An 18,308-nucleotide genomic window follows, 5' to 3' on the forward strand; every position below is an offset into this window, starting at 1 on the left:
AGTTGTGGGGTCTTTCAGTTTTAGAAGTGCTTCCACTTTCTTCTCCTTGGGACAGAGACCCTCAGGAGTTATCTCATGCCCCAAGAAGTTGACACGGGTTCTGCACCACTGTGCCTTTTGGAAGGATAGTTTTGCTCTGGCAACCCTCAACTGTGTCAGAACATAACAGATTTCCCCTATGTGTTCCTCCACAGTTGAGCTTTTCATCAGGACATCATCCACATAGGCCAGGTTACCCCTTTCACCCAAGTCGGGCATGGCCTTATGTAGGAAGATGTCGAGTTTGTTGCCAGAGTTGATGTATCCAAAGGAAGTCTGGGTCCAGGCGTACTGCTGCCCCCCGAAGGTAAAGGCCAGCTTGTATTGGTCCTCCCTACTGACAGGCACGGTGCAGTACCTGTTGGTCAGGTCAATGGCAGTGTATACCTTTGACCCCTGGATCTGGGCTAGCCCCTGGTCAATGTAGGTGAGAGGCCATCAGGACATGTGGACCTGTTTATTTAGCTGCCTAAGGTCGGTACAGAGTCTCCACTGGACGTTCGGTTTTAAAATCCCCAGCACCGGATTATTAAAGGTGCTGTTGCCTGGACAAATTATCCCACGGCACTCAAGGTTTTTGATGATTTCGGTCAGGGACTCCATGGATGCGAGAGGCAAGTGGTATTGCTTCAGAAACACTGGAGTCATTCCATGGTCTGTGGGAATTGTTGTTGTATGGATTTCGATGCGACCACAGTCATATGAGTCCACCACAAAGAGATCTTGAAAATCTAAGAAAACCTGCTTCAACTTTTGCTTTTGCTCTGGAGTCTCACAGGCATCAGCTAGGTCGACTCGTTCTTCAACCATTTGCCTGAAGCCTGTAAAGACTTCCGGTTTTGCTATCTCAGCAGCCTCCTCCAGCTGGGTGAAGAGGTCCCTGGTTAGAGTATTGACCTGGACAGAGGGTTTCAGGTAGGGGAGACAGTCCTTGTGGACCTGGAAGATCACCTCATCCTATCTGATGTCGCAGTTCACCTTTTCCTCACCGTAAGGGAAGGAAGAGTAAACCAGGAAATTCCCCCCTTGCCGGGTGAAGATCCTGTCTGGTGGTAAATCATTGTCACTATCACTGTCAAAGCAGTCCTTGGGGATTGGTCCTATCAGTTCATTACCTAGATCCATGGAAAAATGTTGGTCATCAACCACCATTCCAATAATGGTGCCGGCGCCCAGAGTGATACTCCTAAGGTCACTGTTATCCATCAATATTGGAATGGTGTTGTGTTCTACATTGACTAATGGTGTTGGGTTTAACCCCAACCCCTGCTGTTGGAGATGGGCATTGAGGTGTACATATGCGTCAGGATTTTGCAGTTTCTGTCCTCTTTTAATTTTTAATTCAAGTGGGAATAATTGTGTCCGTCTTGTGATGGTGACCTCCTCTCCAATTTGAACTTCAACTGCATACGGCAGCAGTTTTGCTGACCAAAATGCTTTTTCTGAATCCTCAAAATCCATGGGATTACCCCCTAGTCAGGACCAGGCTTTGTAATTTATCAGATCCAAATTAATGGCAAAACGATTGAGAATGTCACTGCCTAAATAGAATGCAGCAGGGACATGCTTTTGTTTCCTATAGAAATTTTGAGCATACATCTGCTAGACAGGAGAGGTTTGGAATTGGGAGTTTCCAGGCCCATTTCCCACTTATCGATCAATTTAAATGTGGGAGTGGCTGGATATTTTGGGAGCTTTCGGAACATGGCTTTGCTGATGAAGTTCTTACCGTTGTTCACGTTCACTCGGGCCAGAACAGATTCCATCCCCTCATTTAACTGAATAGGGATGAACAACTGTTCTCTAATTTTCTGAATGTAAGGTAAACACTGAGCTAGTTTCTCAACACTCTTGGCTATGGAATTGGGATTTTCATATTGTGAATTGGTATAAAATATCAAAGTATTTCCTTCCAGTGTGGAATGCCACTTGAAACTGGAAGGAAGGTTGATTTTCAGGAATGGAGAGGAGTTCCCCTCACCAGTTTGTTGCCCTACAGCAATTACTGTCATGTCAGGTATTTGATTGTTCTGGAAATGAAACTCAATATTATCAGGTTTTTGTTCAGCCATGTGGCATGTGCCATTTCAACTAACATGGTTGACACTCTGTTTCAATTATGTTGGCCTGTTAGTCTGAGTCCAGAGGACTTTATCCACACAGTCTATTAGGAGGGACAACCTATGCAGGATGTAATTCCCCAGTAGACAGGGTGTGCCCTCTGGAGTCACGACTATGACCGGTTGTTTCATTTTGTGTCGCCCAATTTTTATTTCCAAATCCACAGTCCCCTCGACAGGAATTTCATTCCTATCGAAGTTCTGGAGTTGTCCAGGAAGAGGGGTGAGGGGGATCTGGTATCTCTCCCCCTTCCTGAATTTAGTTGCTCAAAGGCCCTTTTTGACAGAAGAGTGGCTTGGGATCCAGTGTCCACCAGCGCTGCAAATGTACACTGCCCTTGCACTTGGACCGGGGCATAACATCTACCCTCTTTCTCCTCCAATGGGCAAAGGTAATGTGCATTTTGGGCAAGCTGGGTGGTCAATTTCCTTATTTTTGACTCCCACACAGGGGTCATTTGGGTATAATTCTCTGTGGGAGTTTGGGGATCTGAAAGAAAAATTTCACATTCGGATATTTGGGGAGTTTCGGGCTCACCTTTTCCTGATTCTGGGCTGCCCCCCAAACCCCTTTTTGGAGGCAGTCAACAGAATTGGTTTGTGATGTTTGGTATCCATCGGTTACTATTGGGTTTCCAGGATGCTCATTCTGGGGTTCAAGGATGGGTGATTCCGACTCAGTCCCCACACCTACCCAGTCTTCATTTAAATTTCTTGGGACCCATTTTTCTTTGAGCTGAGTTCCCCCGTCCCTGAAGGAGAAGATCTTTTTCCCAGAATCCTCTAAGGATTCTTCCCCTTCAAATTGGAGGTCCCTAACTTCTTCCAACAAATTGGCCTTTTTGAGTTCTTTATTTCTCCTACCCACCCTCTGTTCCATGGGTTGCAGATTTTCAGGGGAAGGATATTTTTGTTCTGGTTACTGGGTGTCGAGGTGCTTTTCACGAGTGAGGAAGGAAGCTTCCTCTGGGGCTTTACACCACCCTTCTCCCCGTGCCTCCTCCTCTGGAACCGATGAGTTGTCGGGTTTCTCTCCCTGTCATTGTTCTGGGGTGCCAGACCCTTGATTTGTGGGGTTCTGAGCCTCTATGTTCATCTGAGTGTTTTGTTGAGCCCTCAACATGCGACCTACATCCTGGGTGAGGTTCTGGACCTGACGCACCAGATGGGACACCCGTTCCGGCTGGTACGGGAGTCTCTGCTCATACCTCAGTTGTTCACGGGAAGGTTAACTATCCCTTCTCCTGTAGTACCCTGGATATTGTAGATTTTGGTAACCCTCCACCCTTTGCCTCCCCTCTCCCGGATTGGGTTGCCTGGATTCCTGAAATCGGGGAATGAAAGGTTGGGCTTGTGTGAGTATCGGGGAAATAAACTTAACCCAGCATTTGGGGGATTACTGCCCTCCTGGGGAAAGTTAGGATGGAAGTTTCCCGGGGCGGTACTTACCTGATTGGATCCCCCCCTGGAGCTGGGGGAGTCCATACATACCCCAAGATTGGTTGGGTGCCCTTGTATCAGGGACTGATATAATCAGGGGAGTTAGGGGTCCTATTAGTGGGATTACCTCCCTGACTGCCACCTGTTTGAGATTGCCCTGAAGGCCTCCTGGGTCTCTGATTTTGCTGATTTTGTGTAGGTACATTTTTAGGCCTCCCCCCATCTCTAGGTCTAAAATGGGGGCAACCTTCACCTTAGCAGCAGCAGGGGTGTTGGCTGGTTTGGGGTTCTTGGTCACATTTTTATTTTCTGCAGGTTTTGGACCTCATAAATGCGGGTTGCCTGCTCTATGACTGTAAAGACTGGAGGGGAGTGTCTGTACTCCTGCTCTCTACATGGCAGAGGAGAGGCACAGGGGACCCCAGAAAAGATTCTCTATCATTGGTAACGTAGTCGAGCAATCAAGGCCTAGCTTCTCAGGAGGTGATGCAGGCTGGTTCTTAAGTACAGTGTAGTCCTCAAGCACCCGCAGCGGAATGTCCAGACACTGTATTAGTTAAAATACAGTCTTATATAATTAAGGTTCAAGGTTATATACACAATCACAATAACTCACTTTGTGGACAGTTAATCTAAAATGCCAAATTTATACAGTTCTAAGTGGTACCACAATTATTATCAGATTTCATTACAGCGCCTCAAATGTACACTGGTTAAATGTCACACAAATCAATGAATAAAGGTAACCAACAATAGACATAGGAGGGAAATCAGTTGGTTAGAAAAATTGGCAGAATACTGGCCCCTACTACTAGACACAGTCTGTGTGGAGACCCCCACACCTGGGCAACCTGTAAAATAAGGATACACTACACGCCCAGTCCATATATAGTTCAATAAGTCTTATTTCCTTCTATAATGTTTCTACCACCCCAATGTACCTGGAATAGCAAATTTCGATGACGAGTCGTCAACGAATCCTTCTTGAGCGGCTCCCTTTAAAGAAGGAGCCACGGATTGTCGAGATCCCTCGAAGAAAGTGAACTCGGTGTTGAGGCTGCAGCTTTGATCCCGGCAGTGCTCGTCGCGATGGATCGGAGACGTCCTGCAAGGAAGAGGCCTGCGGGGCACCTCAATGTCGATAGTTCAGGACTGCAAAGAGATTGTGAAGCAACTGTGGCCCAACAAGGGCGTCAAGTCGTCCGGCGTCTGTATGGTCTTTGGGTGGCGGGAAACCCACCGGCGGATGCTCCTCGGCGTGTCAACCTCCTGGCCTTCTTCGGCGGAATAAGGCGGGCGGCGGTGCGGACAAGCGCGTCCATGAATCAAAAGTCTTAGGCAAAAGAGCGTTGCGACTCCGGTCGTTGATGGCATGGCATCAAGCGGTCCCCTCTTCTGGGCAACACGGCTTCAAACGGCCTCCAGCGTTTATAGCAAACCTGCGAACCCTGGTCGACGACAGTGGACGGAATGTCCGGTGCTTATCTTCATTCTCCTTGGCGTCCCCATCTCCGGTTGGCAGCCTATCGAGGGTCTGACTTTCAGGGAGCTTCGGCGAAGGTTAGTGGTGCTTGATGGTCCCTCGGATCACGGGAAGAGGGCACCTAACCAGGTCCTCTCTTGGATCAGTCTCGACGGCTCGGCGGCTTTCAGATTTCGTTGAAAGTAACAGCATCATCCTTCTTCTTCGGGCTCGGTTTTGAGATCAAGAGTTAGTTTTGACTTCAGCTTCTGAATGAATTCTAGCAGTCAGAGCCCCTAGATATACTAGTTGATCTCTCATTCATTCTGCTGGGTCACACTCAGGCAACCAATCACTCAGAAGGGCATTCAGCAGTCAGTCAGCCAATCAGGCATACAGTGCATTCAGGCCATTCTCCTCCCTCTCAGACACTCACAACAAGGAATGTGTATTGGGACAAGTACCCAGCCATTCAACACTACACACTGCATTCATACCAGTTTCGGGCAGGGTTGTCTCAGTCATTGTATTGCATACTAGAGACCAGACATCCAAAACAAGAAGTGCATATTGGTCACACACTCCTTTCACCCAGGTCCCACCCACAGGGTGTACCCACAACATACAGTCACTGGGAAGGCTCCAGCCAGTCTGGCCTGGACTTCACAACAACACCATACATGGAGCCTCCACCCAACAGCCACTCAGGGGGAAGGGACAGAGTCAGGGCTTCCCAGGGCTTTGGGAAAACAAGGTAACAGGCAATAGAAAGCAAGATGCCACAGGGGCCATCTTGTTTCCTATCAGGAATCAACTGATTCCAATGGCAGGGCCTGGGTATCCCCAAAATGGAGGATACTCAGAGCACCTGTCACATTCAGCATGGAGCTGCCACCAGCTCATACCCTGCTCTGTGGGCCACACACAGGTGACCAAAAACATACACTAGGGGCACGGGTTATACCCCCACCCATGGGTGCCATAGGGTATTCCATGGGTCTGTACACCAAACCAAAAACAGGAAGAGCAGCACTGCCAGAAGTCCCACATGGACTCCTGGGCAGAAAACAATACAGAATACAAATAAAAAAGGACTACAGGCCATGTCCCTCCAATGAATTTCCAGCATCACAGTCGCCCCCCCCCCCCAGACTGAGGTTAGGGTGCCTAATCTCCCACGAGATAGACACCCTCATCCAGACGGTCAGCATGCCTTCAATTATCGTGACTCTTCCCTGGTCTATGCTCTATGGTGAAGTCTAGCCCTTGCAGGCTAATGGACCACCTGAGCAGTTTCGGGTTCTCACCCTTCATCTGCATAAGCCACTTCAGGGGCTTATGATCTGTTTAGACCTTGAAGGTAGACCCCGTAAGGTAGGGCCTAATACGCCTAAGGCTCCAAACTATGCCGAAACATTCCTTTTCAACAGTAACCCACCTAATTTCTCTACCCATGAGTTGTCTACTGATGAATATGATCGGATGTTCCCTCCCTTTGTCATCTAACTGGGACAAGACAGCTCCAATTCCGGTGTCGCATGCATCCATCTGGACGATAAAGGGTTTGCTGTAGTCAGGCGCACACAACATACGTGTCCTACAGACTTTCTTTCAGGCCATTAAAGGCCCTCTGACAGTCTTCAGTCCAATTATCCTTCCTAGGTTGTTTGGGTGAAGTCAGAGCAGTCAGTGGTGCAGCTCTGGTTCCATAGTCCGCCATGAGATTGTGATAATACCCAGTGAGGCCCAAAAAGGCTCTCACCTGAGTTTGAGTAGTGGAAGTCTCCCAGTCATGTATATCCTGTACTTTACTGGGCAGAGGTTGGATTTGACCCCCTCCTACCTCATGACCAGGATATGTGACTTTCCCCTGAGCTATCTGGCACTTGTTGGCCTTGATAGTGAGGTTAGCCCTTTTCAAGGCCTGCAACATCTTATCCAGATGTGTCAAATGCTCTTCCCTGGTGGAACTGTAGACGGCAATGTCGTCTAAGTAGGCCACACAAAAGGCCTCCAGCCCACTGAGCGCATGATTGACCAATCTCTGGAAGGTGGCAGGGACATTCTTCAACCCAAAAGGCATGACCCTAAACTGGTAGAGTCCCTCAGGTTTTGAGAACGCTGTCTTTTCCTTGGCATGGTGTGTCAGAGCTATTTGCCAATAGCCTGAGGTAAGTTCAAAGGTGCTCACAAATTTGGCAGCGCCTATGGTGTTCACGAGCTCATCAGCCCTCGGCAAAGGGTGCGCGTCAGTTTTGGTGACAACATTGACTCCTTGGTAGTCCACACAGAACCTCCAAACCTTGGTACCTGCCTGGGATCTTGCCTTGGGGACAAGGACCACGGGACTGGACCAGGGACTAGTTGAGGGTTCAATAACACCCAGATCCAACATCTTGGCAACCTCAGCCTGGATGTGGTTTTTAATGGTATCTGACAAACGGTAGCACCTGCTTTTGACAGGCACACTGTCACCAGTGTCAATCTCGTGCCTACACCACGGTGTAAGGCCTGCTGTCAGTGAAAACAGAGAGGCATACTGTCGGAGCAAAGCCCTGCAGGCCTTCTTCTGCTCTGTTGTCAGATCGGGAGAGAGATGTACTCCCTCCACTGAGCCATACTGAGGGTTTCTATGCAGCAAATCAGGAAGGGGCTCACTCTCATCCTCTTCTTGCTCTGAAGCAAGCAAGAGACATGAGACTTCTGCTTGCCTGTGGAAAGGCTAGAGTCTGTTGACATGGAATACCTGAGGGGCTCCCCAGGGACTCCCATGTCGACCAGATAATTGACTTCGCCCATCTTGGAGATGATCGTGAAGGGTCCAGTCCACTTGTCTGCCAAAGCTCTAGGCTTGGTAGGCTCCATCACAAGGATTAACTGTCCCACAGTCCAATGCGCTTGTGAGGCTTTAAGGTCATGCCAGTACTTGTTCAATTCCTGGCTGGCCTTGAGATTTGCTGTGGCTTGACCGATCATCTGTGTGATCCTCCGTCTGAGGCCTAACACACACTCCCTCTCTTGCTTGGCAGGACCTGGAGGGCCAGCTTCCAAACCTTCTCTGATCAAGGCAAGGGCCCCCCTTGTTAGGCAGAATCACCTACAGTACCCTTGGAGAACACTACAGGCAATTAAGAGTACAAGTGTCAGTACAATTTCACCTTTGGTACAAGCCTGTACTACACAGTTATGTGGTAGCAGTGGCTGAGCAGCCAGACTTAGAGTAGAGTAGAGTTGAGTGAGCAGTAGAACAAGTTACACAAAGGACCAACTAATATATTGATTCAAATATATACTTACCCAAGGTTTCTTGGTAAAAGAATATACATTTATTTACTCAGTCAGTTAGAAAACATTACACTAGCATAAGTAGTTCAATATCACACACTAATAAACCACAAAAATCCAACCGGTAAGTAGCTCCAAAATGAAGTGGGAGCAAAATGGCTCTTCAGATAATTAATAAAAGGGGGAAAAGACAAGGTTATAAAAATAGACAGCCCAAATACGTTCATAGGCAGGGCAAAGGGTTTCAGTTACATACAACCATCAATCCTTCTCAATAGGCATGCGCCAAAGTCAATGGTTTAGAGTCTTTTGTGTAGAACAGCACAGTTCTGGTATACATCGGTTAAGTCTTTGCCACAGAGATTAGAAGATTTTGGCTAGGTGAAAAGTTTGACAAATGTTTAGGGAAGGACAAGCCTTCGTATGAGGAAAGTTTCACGCACTTTCTCGATGACTGAAAAGATTTCTGGACTGTGTTTGCACAGTACCTTGTTAATGAAGAAAGCTGTAGCTGAGGCAGTTGTTCCTGGCAGTTCGAGCAGATCTCGCTGTTCCTGAGCTTCTGTCATAGGGACGAGAAGGAGGACATTGGGAGGTTCCTGCACTGCCAGGGAAGAGGCCAAAAGCTGTAGCAAGACGTCGTGGTAGGTGTGAGTGCCTTAAAGTCCACAAGCTGGTTTCCTTCCCTCTGGCTATCCGGTTTTCAACAGCACTCTGATGAAAATTCGACCAGATGGGGACGGTGTCCAGGTGGCTTGCGAGTTGGTTGTTCCCACCAAACTCAAGGGAAGAAGTTAACCTTGAAGGGCTTCTCTGTCGTCGGAGTTTCAGGCAATTCAGACCTGCAGCAGGGCTTCACCGGTCGTGCAAGAGTTGCAGCAGTCCTCTTCCTTCCTCTCCTCTTCGGTTCTTTTGTTCCAGTGGTCGAATCTGCTTTCCAAGTCCCAGAGACCTGCTTTTAAACAGTTTTACCCCATTCATTCTAGCCTGGCTGTAACTCACACAGCAGGGTGGCTGTCCTTGCCGGACAGCCAGCCAGCCAATCACGCCAGAGTGCATTCAGGTGTCCTAGGAGACTAAGCACATGGAGTTTCCGGCACCTCCATCACATCCTGTCCACCCCAGACACCCTGGAGCCAGAGGAGGGCTTCAGCACTGAAGCCTGCCAAAGGTCAACAAACAAAGGGACCAAACCTGGTTTGGCGCGCAGAGATGAACACAAGAAGGACCTTTCCTAAAAGAAATGGCGAAAAAAGATAACTGGAGTCCGTTTTTACAGATAGGTCTTGGGCGCCATATTGAAAAACATGGCTGACCCGATTTTTAGCTACCGTTGTTAGCGGTCAGGAAAAATCATGGTAGTTTGGTCTGAACCACTGCCACCAGCTATTTAAAGTAGGAAATGGCAACATTTTACTGTTACATGAGTGTTTTCACTAATGAGAAGCTAGGCAACCCTCCAGCACACTATGGGAAGATAGTGTGTGCTGGGTCAGTAAATTTAAAGAGACTAGTAAAGTCAATTTAACTTTACATGCTCTGGGAGACAGTAGTCAGTCCCAGAGAATGTATTTAAACCTTGGGAAGTCTGAACGACAACCCTGTGCCACTGCACTAAAGGTGCTGTGTGACACACAGAACAAGATGATGCCTATGGAGTTGTTTTAAAACTCCATATCCAAAGAACACAAAAGTAAAACACATTGAAAATGAAAAATTCAAATTCCCAAAATATAGCAAAAGAGCTGGAGGGCTCTAAGGTAGAGGGAATTTGGCACTTGGATGAGAATTCTCCCAACACCCCTCACGGGATGTCCAAAGAGTGACTCAAGGGGGCTGAAACCAACACCCTCTTGAGGTACCTCTCTGTGAGCGAAGAGCAGGCATGGCAGGAGGAGATCCCATTTCTTCCTTAGGAGCTCTTCCAAAGCACCTAGCATGCCCTTGAGAGTTTTATTAAATCTCTCAACCAGACCATTGGTCTGGGGATGGTAAGAGGTGGAGAACGTGTAGGTTACCCCACGCTCTTTCCACATGGCTTTCATGTAACTAGACATGAAGTTGGATCCTTTGTCAGAGACAACCACCTTAGGGAATCCAACACGGGTGAAAATGCCCAGCAGCCCTGGCAACCACCTTGGCAGTGACAGTCCAAAGGGGTACAACCTCAGGGTACCTGGTGGCATGATCAACCAAGACCAGGATGAACCAATGTCCACCTGAAGTGGAAGGGTCAAGGGGACCAACAATGTCGATGCCCACCCTCTCAAACGGTGTGCCAACCACTGGCAATGGCTGCAGTGGGGGCAATGACACTGCCTCCAGTCTTGCTAGATAACTGACAAGTTGGGCAAGTCCTGCAGTGGGACCCCACTTCTACTCCCATCCGTGGCTAGTAGAAATGGGCAGAGAGCCTCTGCTTAGTCTTCTTGGTATCAAGATGACCAGCTAAGGGCACCTCATGCGCCAACTGCAGCAGGAAGGGCCTGTAAACCTGGGGTACCACCAACCTCTGGAGGGCACCAGGTTCAGGCTTAGTGGGCTCACTAACAAGGAGCTCACTCTCCTAATAGATCCGGAATATCCTAGGCACTTCTCTTTGTGCCTGGAACAGGGCCTGTTTCCTCAGACCCTCGAGAAAGTGGCACTCTCTCTGACCCTTACAGAAGTCTGGCCGGGTCGGTCCCCCTTCAGCCAACAGGCATTGAAAGTCGGTATGGTCCTCCGGGTTGAGCACCTCTCCCGCATGAGGGCCTTCTGCCTCTTCTCCCTCAGGAGTTGAGTTTGAGTTTTCCATTGGACCCAGCCCAGCCCGTCCAGAGTATGGATCCCAATGGGTGCTGTAGGAACAGCAGGAAGAGAAGGAGCCCCCTTCACAGAGGTGACCTTCTCGTTCTCCGTCTTCTTGCCTTAGGCCTCGCCTTTGGCTCATGTACCTGACTCACAGCCAGACCCTGTGTCACCTGTGACCTAGTGACTGCAGCAGCAGTCATCGATAGACCATCCGAGATCAACCCCAACTCTACTAGATCATTTCCTGACAGAATGTTAGCAGGGACATTGTCCTGAACCAGGACAGGAAGCTTTGCTGTCTTGTCTCCAATCATGAGTGTGACTAAGGCTACAGGCGATAATTTGGGAGAGCCACCAGCTAACCTGGTGGTTCTCAGAGGGGCACCTACATAGTCCTCTGGCTTGAGCAGGGTCCTGTCCACCACTGTCATTCTTGCCCCAGTGTTTCTCAAACCAGTAGAAGGCTGGCCATTCAAGAAGACACTTCTCAAAAACCTATGGGTGTTCTGTGGGATTGTCGCCAGAACTTCTGCGTACTGGTCGCAGGTCCCAAGAGACACGAAGGATATCTCTACAGGAGCGCCAAATGTGATTCCTGTAGAGGAGGGGAGGACAGTGGCCTCCACCTCAGACATGAGGTAAGGGTATCTCAGGCTGACAGCCTGGACTCCAAGTGCCTTACCTTTACACTTGGGGTCACCCCTATTGTGATCCAGAGCCCCACAGTCCCAACAAGTGTCAGGAATGCGGAGAATGTTACTGGAACCACTGGGAGCCTGCTTTGCAGCAGGTAGATCACTACTCTTATTCCCACCCGCAGATGACTTATCCCCACAAGATTTTTGGGTCTTAGGAGAGGAAGGTTTTGTTTGACTCGACTGTGATTTGCTTTGAGGATTCCTCAGCTTTCTGAGAGGTCCCCTTTTCTTCGTCCTTGTCCTTCCCACTGGAGTCCTTAGGGGACACCCTGTGGGAGACTCACTTGTCAGCTAGCCTGGCCAGTTTAAAGGGATCCAAAATGTTCAGGTCAGCAACATACTGACGCAGCTCTGGTGACCAGGCTTCAGAAAAATGCTCAAAAACAAAAGGTGGGACTATTCAACAAAAGTTTTCACCTTGTATCCATCAGTCCAGCCCATCATGTTCATGTGCGCAGCACTCACCCTGTCAACCCAAGACACATTCTCTCTTTTCTTAGAATCCCTGAACCTTTTGAGGTATTTGGTGTCTTGCCAAACTTGGCAATCAGAGCAGACTTCATGCACTCATACTGACCCCTTTCTTCCACAATCAGTTTCAGAATACAGTCATATATAGTCTGAGGCACTCTGCCTAACAAACACTTAGCCCAATCTCTCTTATCAACATCATGATATGATATGATATTTTATTTATATCGCGCTCATACACAGGTGTTTCAGAGTGCGACCAGCCAAAGGGAGGGGAACAGGGGAGAGAACAAAAACAACGTTCTTACTAGCCCGAGATATCTGAACCCTCCACAAATACACCAACCTAATCTTTCATACAATTGGTGACTGGGGACCTGACACTCTCAACTGGTTTAGCTGAAGTCCATACCCCAATTTTTTCTCTAGCTGGATTCTCTGACATTCAGTGCCCTTGTCTTTGAGTTCAAGATCCCTATTCTTGAGTTCCACTTGCTGTGCCAGCTCCTCTTTCTTAAGCTCAGCTTCTATTTCCAACTTGAAGTATTCAAAGGCCACTTCATCCTTAGTAACTCAAGTTCCACGGAATTGCTGGGGGTCGGAACAGAGGCAGCAGGAATGGTGGCATTCCCAGAAATAGATTCAGCAACAACCCCAGGGGCAGAGTCCTCATTGGTGGCATCCCCCCCTTCAAGAGTTTCACCATTAGTCTGGTAGTCCACCAGAGCAGCTATCAGCTCAGCCCTAGACTTATCCACAAAGTCTAACTCCCTGGCTTCACAAGCACTCTGGAGAGCCTCTAAGCTCATCCTAGTCAATTTACCATTTGCATTTCTCCATTGCTTATAATGCAGTTATCTTGTACACAACTAAACCTCAATTTAACAAAGTGCAGATATTTTGTAAGGGGCACAGTGATACATTGATTCTTAAAACCATGAGCATTCCACCGCTGCCACCAGTGTAAAGACTGGAGGGGGGTGTCTGTATTCCTGCTCTCTATATGGCAGAGGAGAGGTACAGAGGACCCCAGCCAAGATTATTTATTATTGGTAACGTAGTCGAGCAATCACGGCCTAGCTTCTCAGGAGGTGATGCAGGCTGTTTCTTAAGTACAGTGTAGTCCCCAAGCACCCACAACGGAATGCAGTCTTTATATAATTAAGATTCAAGGTTATATGCACAATCACAATAACTCACTTTGTGCTCAGTTAATCTAAAATGGCAAATATATACAGTTCTAAGTGGTACCACAATTATTATCAGATTTCATTAAAGTGCATCAACTGTACTCTGGTTAAATGTCACACAAATCAATTAATAAAGGTAACCAACAATAGACATAGGAGGGAAAGCAGTTGGTTAGAACAATTGGCAGAACACTGGCCCCTACCACTAGACACAGTTCTGTGTGGAGATCCCACCACCTGGGCAACCTGTAAAATAAAGATACACTACAAGCCCAGTCCATATATTGTTCAATAAGTCTTATTTCCTTATTAATGTTTCTACCACCCCAATGTACCTGGAATAGCAGATTTCGATGACGAGTCATCGACGGATCCTTCTTGAGCGGCTCCCTTTAAAGCAGGAGCCACAGATCGTCGAGATCCCTCAAAGAAAGTGAACTCGGCATTGAGACGGCAGCTTCAGTCCCGGCGGTGCTCATTGGCGACGGATCAGAGGCGTCCTGCAAGGAAGAGGCATGTGGGGCACCTCGATGTCGATAGATCAGGACCACATAGAGATTGTGAAGAACTATGGCGCAGCAAGGGCATCAAGTCGTCCGGCTTCGCTACGGTCTTTGGGTGGCGGGAAACCCACCTGCGGATGCTCCTCTGCGCGTCAACGGACTGGCCTTCTCCAGCAGAATAAGGCGGGCTGCGGTGCGGACGAGCGCTTCTGTGAATCAAAAGTCTTAGGCAAAGGAGTGTTGCGGCACCGATCGGCGATGGCACGGCATCAAGCGGTCACCTCTTTCGGGCAACACGGCTTGGACGGGCCTCCAGCGGTTATAGCAAACCTGCAAACCCTGGTCGACGACGGTGGATGGAATGTCCGGTGCTTATCTTCATTCTCCTCTGCGGTCCCCATCTCCGGTCGTCAGCCTGTTGAGGGTCTGACTTCCAGGGAGCTTCGGCGAAGGTTAGCGGTGCTCGATGTTCCCTCGGAGCATGGGAAGAGGGCGCCTAACCAGGTCCTCTCTTGGATCAGTCTCGACGGCTCGGCGGCTTTCAGATTTCGGTGAAGGTAACAGCAGTCAACCTTCTTCTTCGGTCTCGGATTCGGGATCAAGTGTCAGTTTCGACTTCTGCTTCTGAACGAATTCTAGCAGTGAGAGTCCCTCAGATATACTAGTTGATCTCTCATTCATTCTGCTGGTTCACACTCAGGCAACCAATCACTCAGAAAGGCATTCGGCAGTCAGTCAGCCAATCAAGCATATGGTGCATTCAGGCCATTCTCCTCCCTCTCAGACACTCACAACAAGGAATGTGTATTGGGACAAGTACCCAACCATTCAACACTACCAGTTTCGGGCAGGGCTGTCCCAGTCATTGTATTGCATACTAGAAACCAGACATCCACAACAAGAAGTGCATATTGATCACACACTCCATTCACCCAGGTCCCAACCACAGGGTCTACTCACAACATACAGTGACTGGGAAGGCTCCAGCCAGTCTGGCCTGGACTTCACAACAACACCATATATGGAACTTCCACCCAACAGCCAGTCAGGGGGAAGGGACAGAGTCAGTGCTTCCCAGGACTTTCGGAAAACAAGGTAACAGGCAATAGAAAGCAAGAGGCCACAGGGGCCATCTTGTTTCCTATCAGGAATCAACTGATTCCAATGGGAGGGCCTGGGTATCCCCAAAATGGAGGATACTCGGAGCACCTGTCAAATTCAGCATGGAGCTGCCACCAGCCCATACCCTGCTCTGTGGGCCACATACAGGTGCCCAAAAACATACACTAGGAGCACAGGGTGGTACCCCCACCCATGGGTGCCATAAGGGTATCCCATTGGTCTGTACACCAAACCAAAAACAGGAAGAGCTGCACTGCTAGGAGTCCCACATGACTCCTGGGCAGAAAACAATAAAGAACACAAATGAAAAATGACTACAGGACAAGGACAGGAAAGGCCCTGTCCCTCCAATGCAATTCCAGCATCACAATGACCCAGTCCAAAAATCTTTTGTCATGGTCATGGAAATCCCGCACCAGCAGGGTCATGATATACTTGGGGAGTGCATGAAAGAAGGTGGTTATAAACTCCCTGCTATCTGTGCGCACCCTCCTAGTGGGTTGTGCAAATGCACGTTTGTGCTCCTGCACAAATTCTCGTGGGGCCTGATCTTCCCCGCACTGCAGATTGTAGGCTGCTTTGCAAGCCTCTTGGGGGTTTCTGTGGGCGGGAAAGTGTTTCAATATGGCCACCCTGTAGGTGGACCATCTTGAATGGTTCTGGTCCTCCAGTCCGGCAAAGAAGCTGCAGTATTGAGGGGAGAAGGTCCATTTTACATACTGTATGCAGTTCTGGTTGTCTTTCAGATTAAAAGTGTCCATCCTCTGCTCATAGAGCTCCAAGTGTTCCCAAACAGAATATTTTGCATTTTTATGTTATGGGGTTATGACACTCCTAATGGTATTACTGTGGATCTACTTCCCTGACTCTCCCCTCATAAGAGTCTTCCTTGTCAGAGACATCAACCTTAATGTTTAGGTATCTATACAGGGACGCCCGTCCATCAATTTCTGGGGGGCGCTGATCTGTCAGTTTCATCATTCTAAACCTATTGTATTCTGCCGGCGTCATGGTTTCTGGCTCATGTGAACCGGTAACATGATGTCGGCAGTGTTCACAGTATTAAATGGGTTTGCGTCCCTTAGTAGAGAGGTCATTATGCTATGACCAGGGGTTGCCCTGTCCCTCTCTACCTGTTCAGGGTCCCTCCAGTTAGGATTAAATCTAGCACCCTCTTTCTCCAACCTCGCTAGTTTCTCTTTCTCAGCCCCTACTTCTTGATGATAAGCAAAGATCTGGGCCTTTTGCTAAGCTATCAAGACTTTACTGGCCTCTATGACCCGCTCTTGCACCGCCACTTGTTTGTGGAGCCCATCATTCTTTTCACAGAGGGCCTCATTGTCTCTCTGCTCTTCCTGTATGGTTTGGGAATAATGAGACAATTTCTGTTGCAGGAGACTCACCTCCTGAGTTTGTGCATCTTTGGTTTGGGTGCTCTTCTAGAGCATCGTCTACCCGTCTGGCGTGCTCCAGTAGATTCTCATACTCTGTTTTGAGTTCATTTAGTTTCTGGAGGGCTAACTCACTTCCCTGTAAATCTGTTTTTAACTTGCTTATTTCCTGGCCTAGGGCGTCTTTCTCCTGACTTAGGGTGCCCCTCTGTTCAGCCAGGTCATCCCTTTGTTTCTTGATGGTATTGAATTTTTGGCGCTCTTGATCAGATTCTGCTTGAGAGTGGAGGTCTCTCATAATTCATTTATTATTTTCCTCTTTCAATTTCTCTATCTGATCTTGTAGGGTAACTATCTGCTCTGCATGGGATCTATTATAATGTATTTGTTGATTTAACTTCTGTTTTCAACCTTTTCCCTGCACTCCTCTTTCAATGCGTCTAATTGGGTCTCTTGATCTGCATTATCCCACTGTTGGACAGCCAAGTCCTCTTTTAATTGTATGATGTAGTGTGCAGATTCTACCTCCAACTCTTGGCTCTTTTGTAATGTTTGTTCTGCTAAAGTTAAATCATTTTTGATTTTATTTAATAGTTCAGACTGATTCTGCGCCAAAGTTATGTTTTCCTCATGCTTTTCCCGCATCACTCCCATGTGGAGATACATGTAGGCCATGATTCTAACAATTTTGATTTGCTCCTCTTTAATTTTTGGGGTCATATATAATTCACTCAAAGCCTGGTATAATAGGCCACCATCCTGCCACTTTCCAGGTCATGGCGGTGACTTGTTGTGTTGTTTCGTGTAGCCAGACTTTTTCATCCTGTTCTGGCAATTCACCTCTGACAAATAGCTTGTACAGAAGGTGCTCCCTAACCAAATTGATTTCTACTACAGTCATTTTGGACATGTTCTTTCTTTATAAATGTAGATATGTATGTAAGGGTAACCTGTATTCTATTGCTTTCTGTCTATTTTGGGGTAGATTTTAGTTTTACATTTAGACACAGGCCTGGTACTTAAGAGTATTTGTTTTTGGGAGGCGCTTGTACAGTGTAACACAGTATTCCAACCACACAAAGTATCACTACCTTTCAGGTTAGTCTGTTATGTTAGACTGCCCTGGGTGGCAACCAAACTCAATCCCGGACTCGAGCCCCGAAATTTGTTAAGGATTTCAATCAGGCGACACACACCTTGGTCTCGGCCTAGTATACAGCGCACGACTGAAATGCTTATCTCTTTATATTATGTAGATTCAATATTGAGATGGTACACCACTCATATCATACCCCCTTTTCAAATACCCCGGGTCACAATGGACCATGAACCAGGCTGGTTAGTAAAATGCAATATTTATTTATTTATTTTAAAATTCAAAAGAAATCATACAATTTTTAATATGGGGCAGCAATCACCAATGGGGTGATAATTACAATGAGGATGTAAGCAATACACTTGGTTTAACTTGGTTTAACCTTCTAGTGGAACAGATACAAAAGACCATGGAATAGGAGCACTCAGTTAGGATTTCCCCCTGCAATGTTCCCTCAACCCACAAATAATGGAATTCTGAATAGATAGAAAGAAGCAGCAGGTCATCTGGAATAAGAGGTAGAAAACGGAATCAGAATCCGACATTCCCTCACCAAATGAGAGTGGAAAACACATTTTAAATCCCTTGTAATGTTATGAAATGACACTCGGAAATGGATAAATAAATAATGAATGTGTGTTAAAAACCTTAAAACAAATACAATTCCTCACTAAAGCAACAATGCAAAGACACTAACA

The sequence above is a fragment of the Ambystoma mexicanum genome, chromosome 5q (genome assembly GCF_040938575.1).
Source record: "Ambystoma mexicanum isolate Mex_15411 chromosome 5q, UKY_AmexF1_1, whole genome shotgun sequence".
NCBI lineage: Eukaryota > Metazoa > Chordata > Amphibia > Caudata > Ambystomatidae > Ambystoma > Ambystoma mexicanum.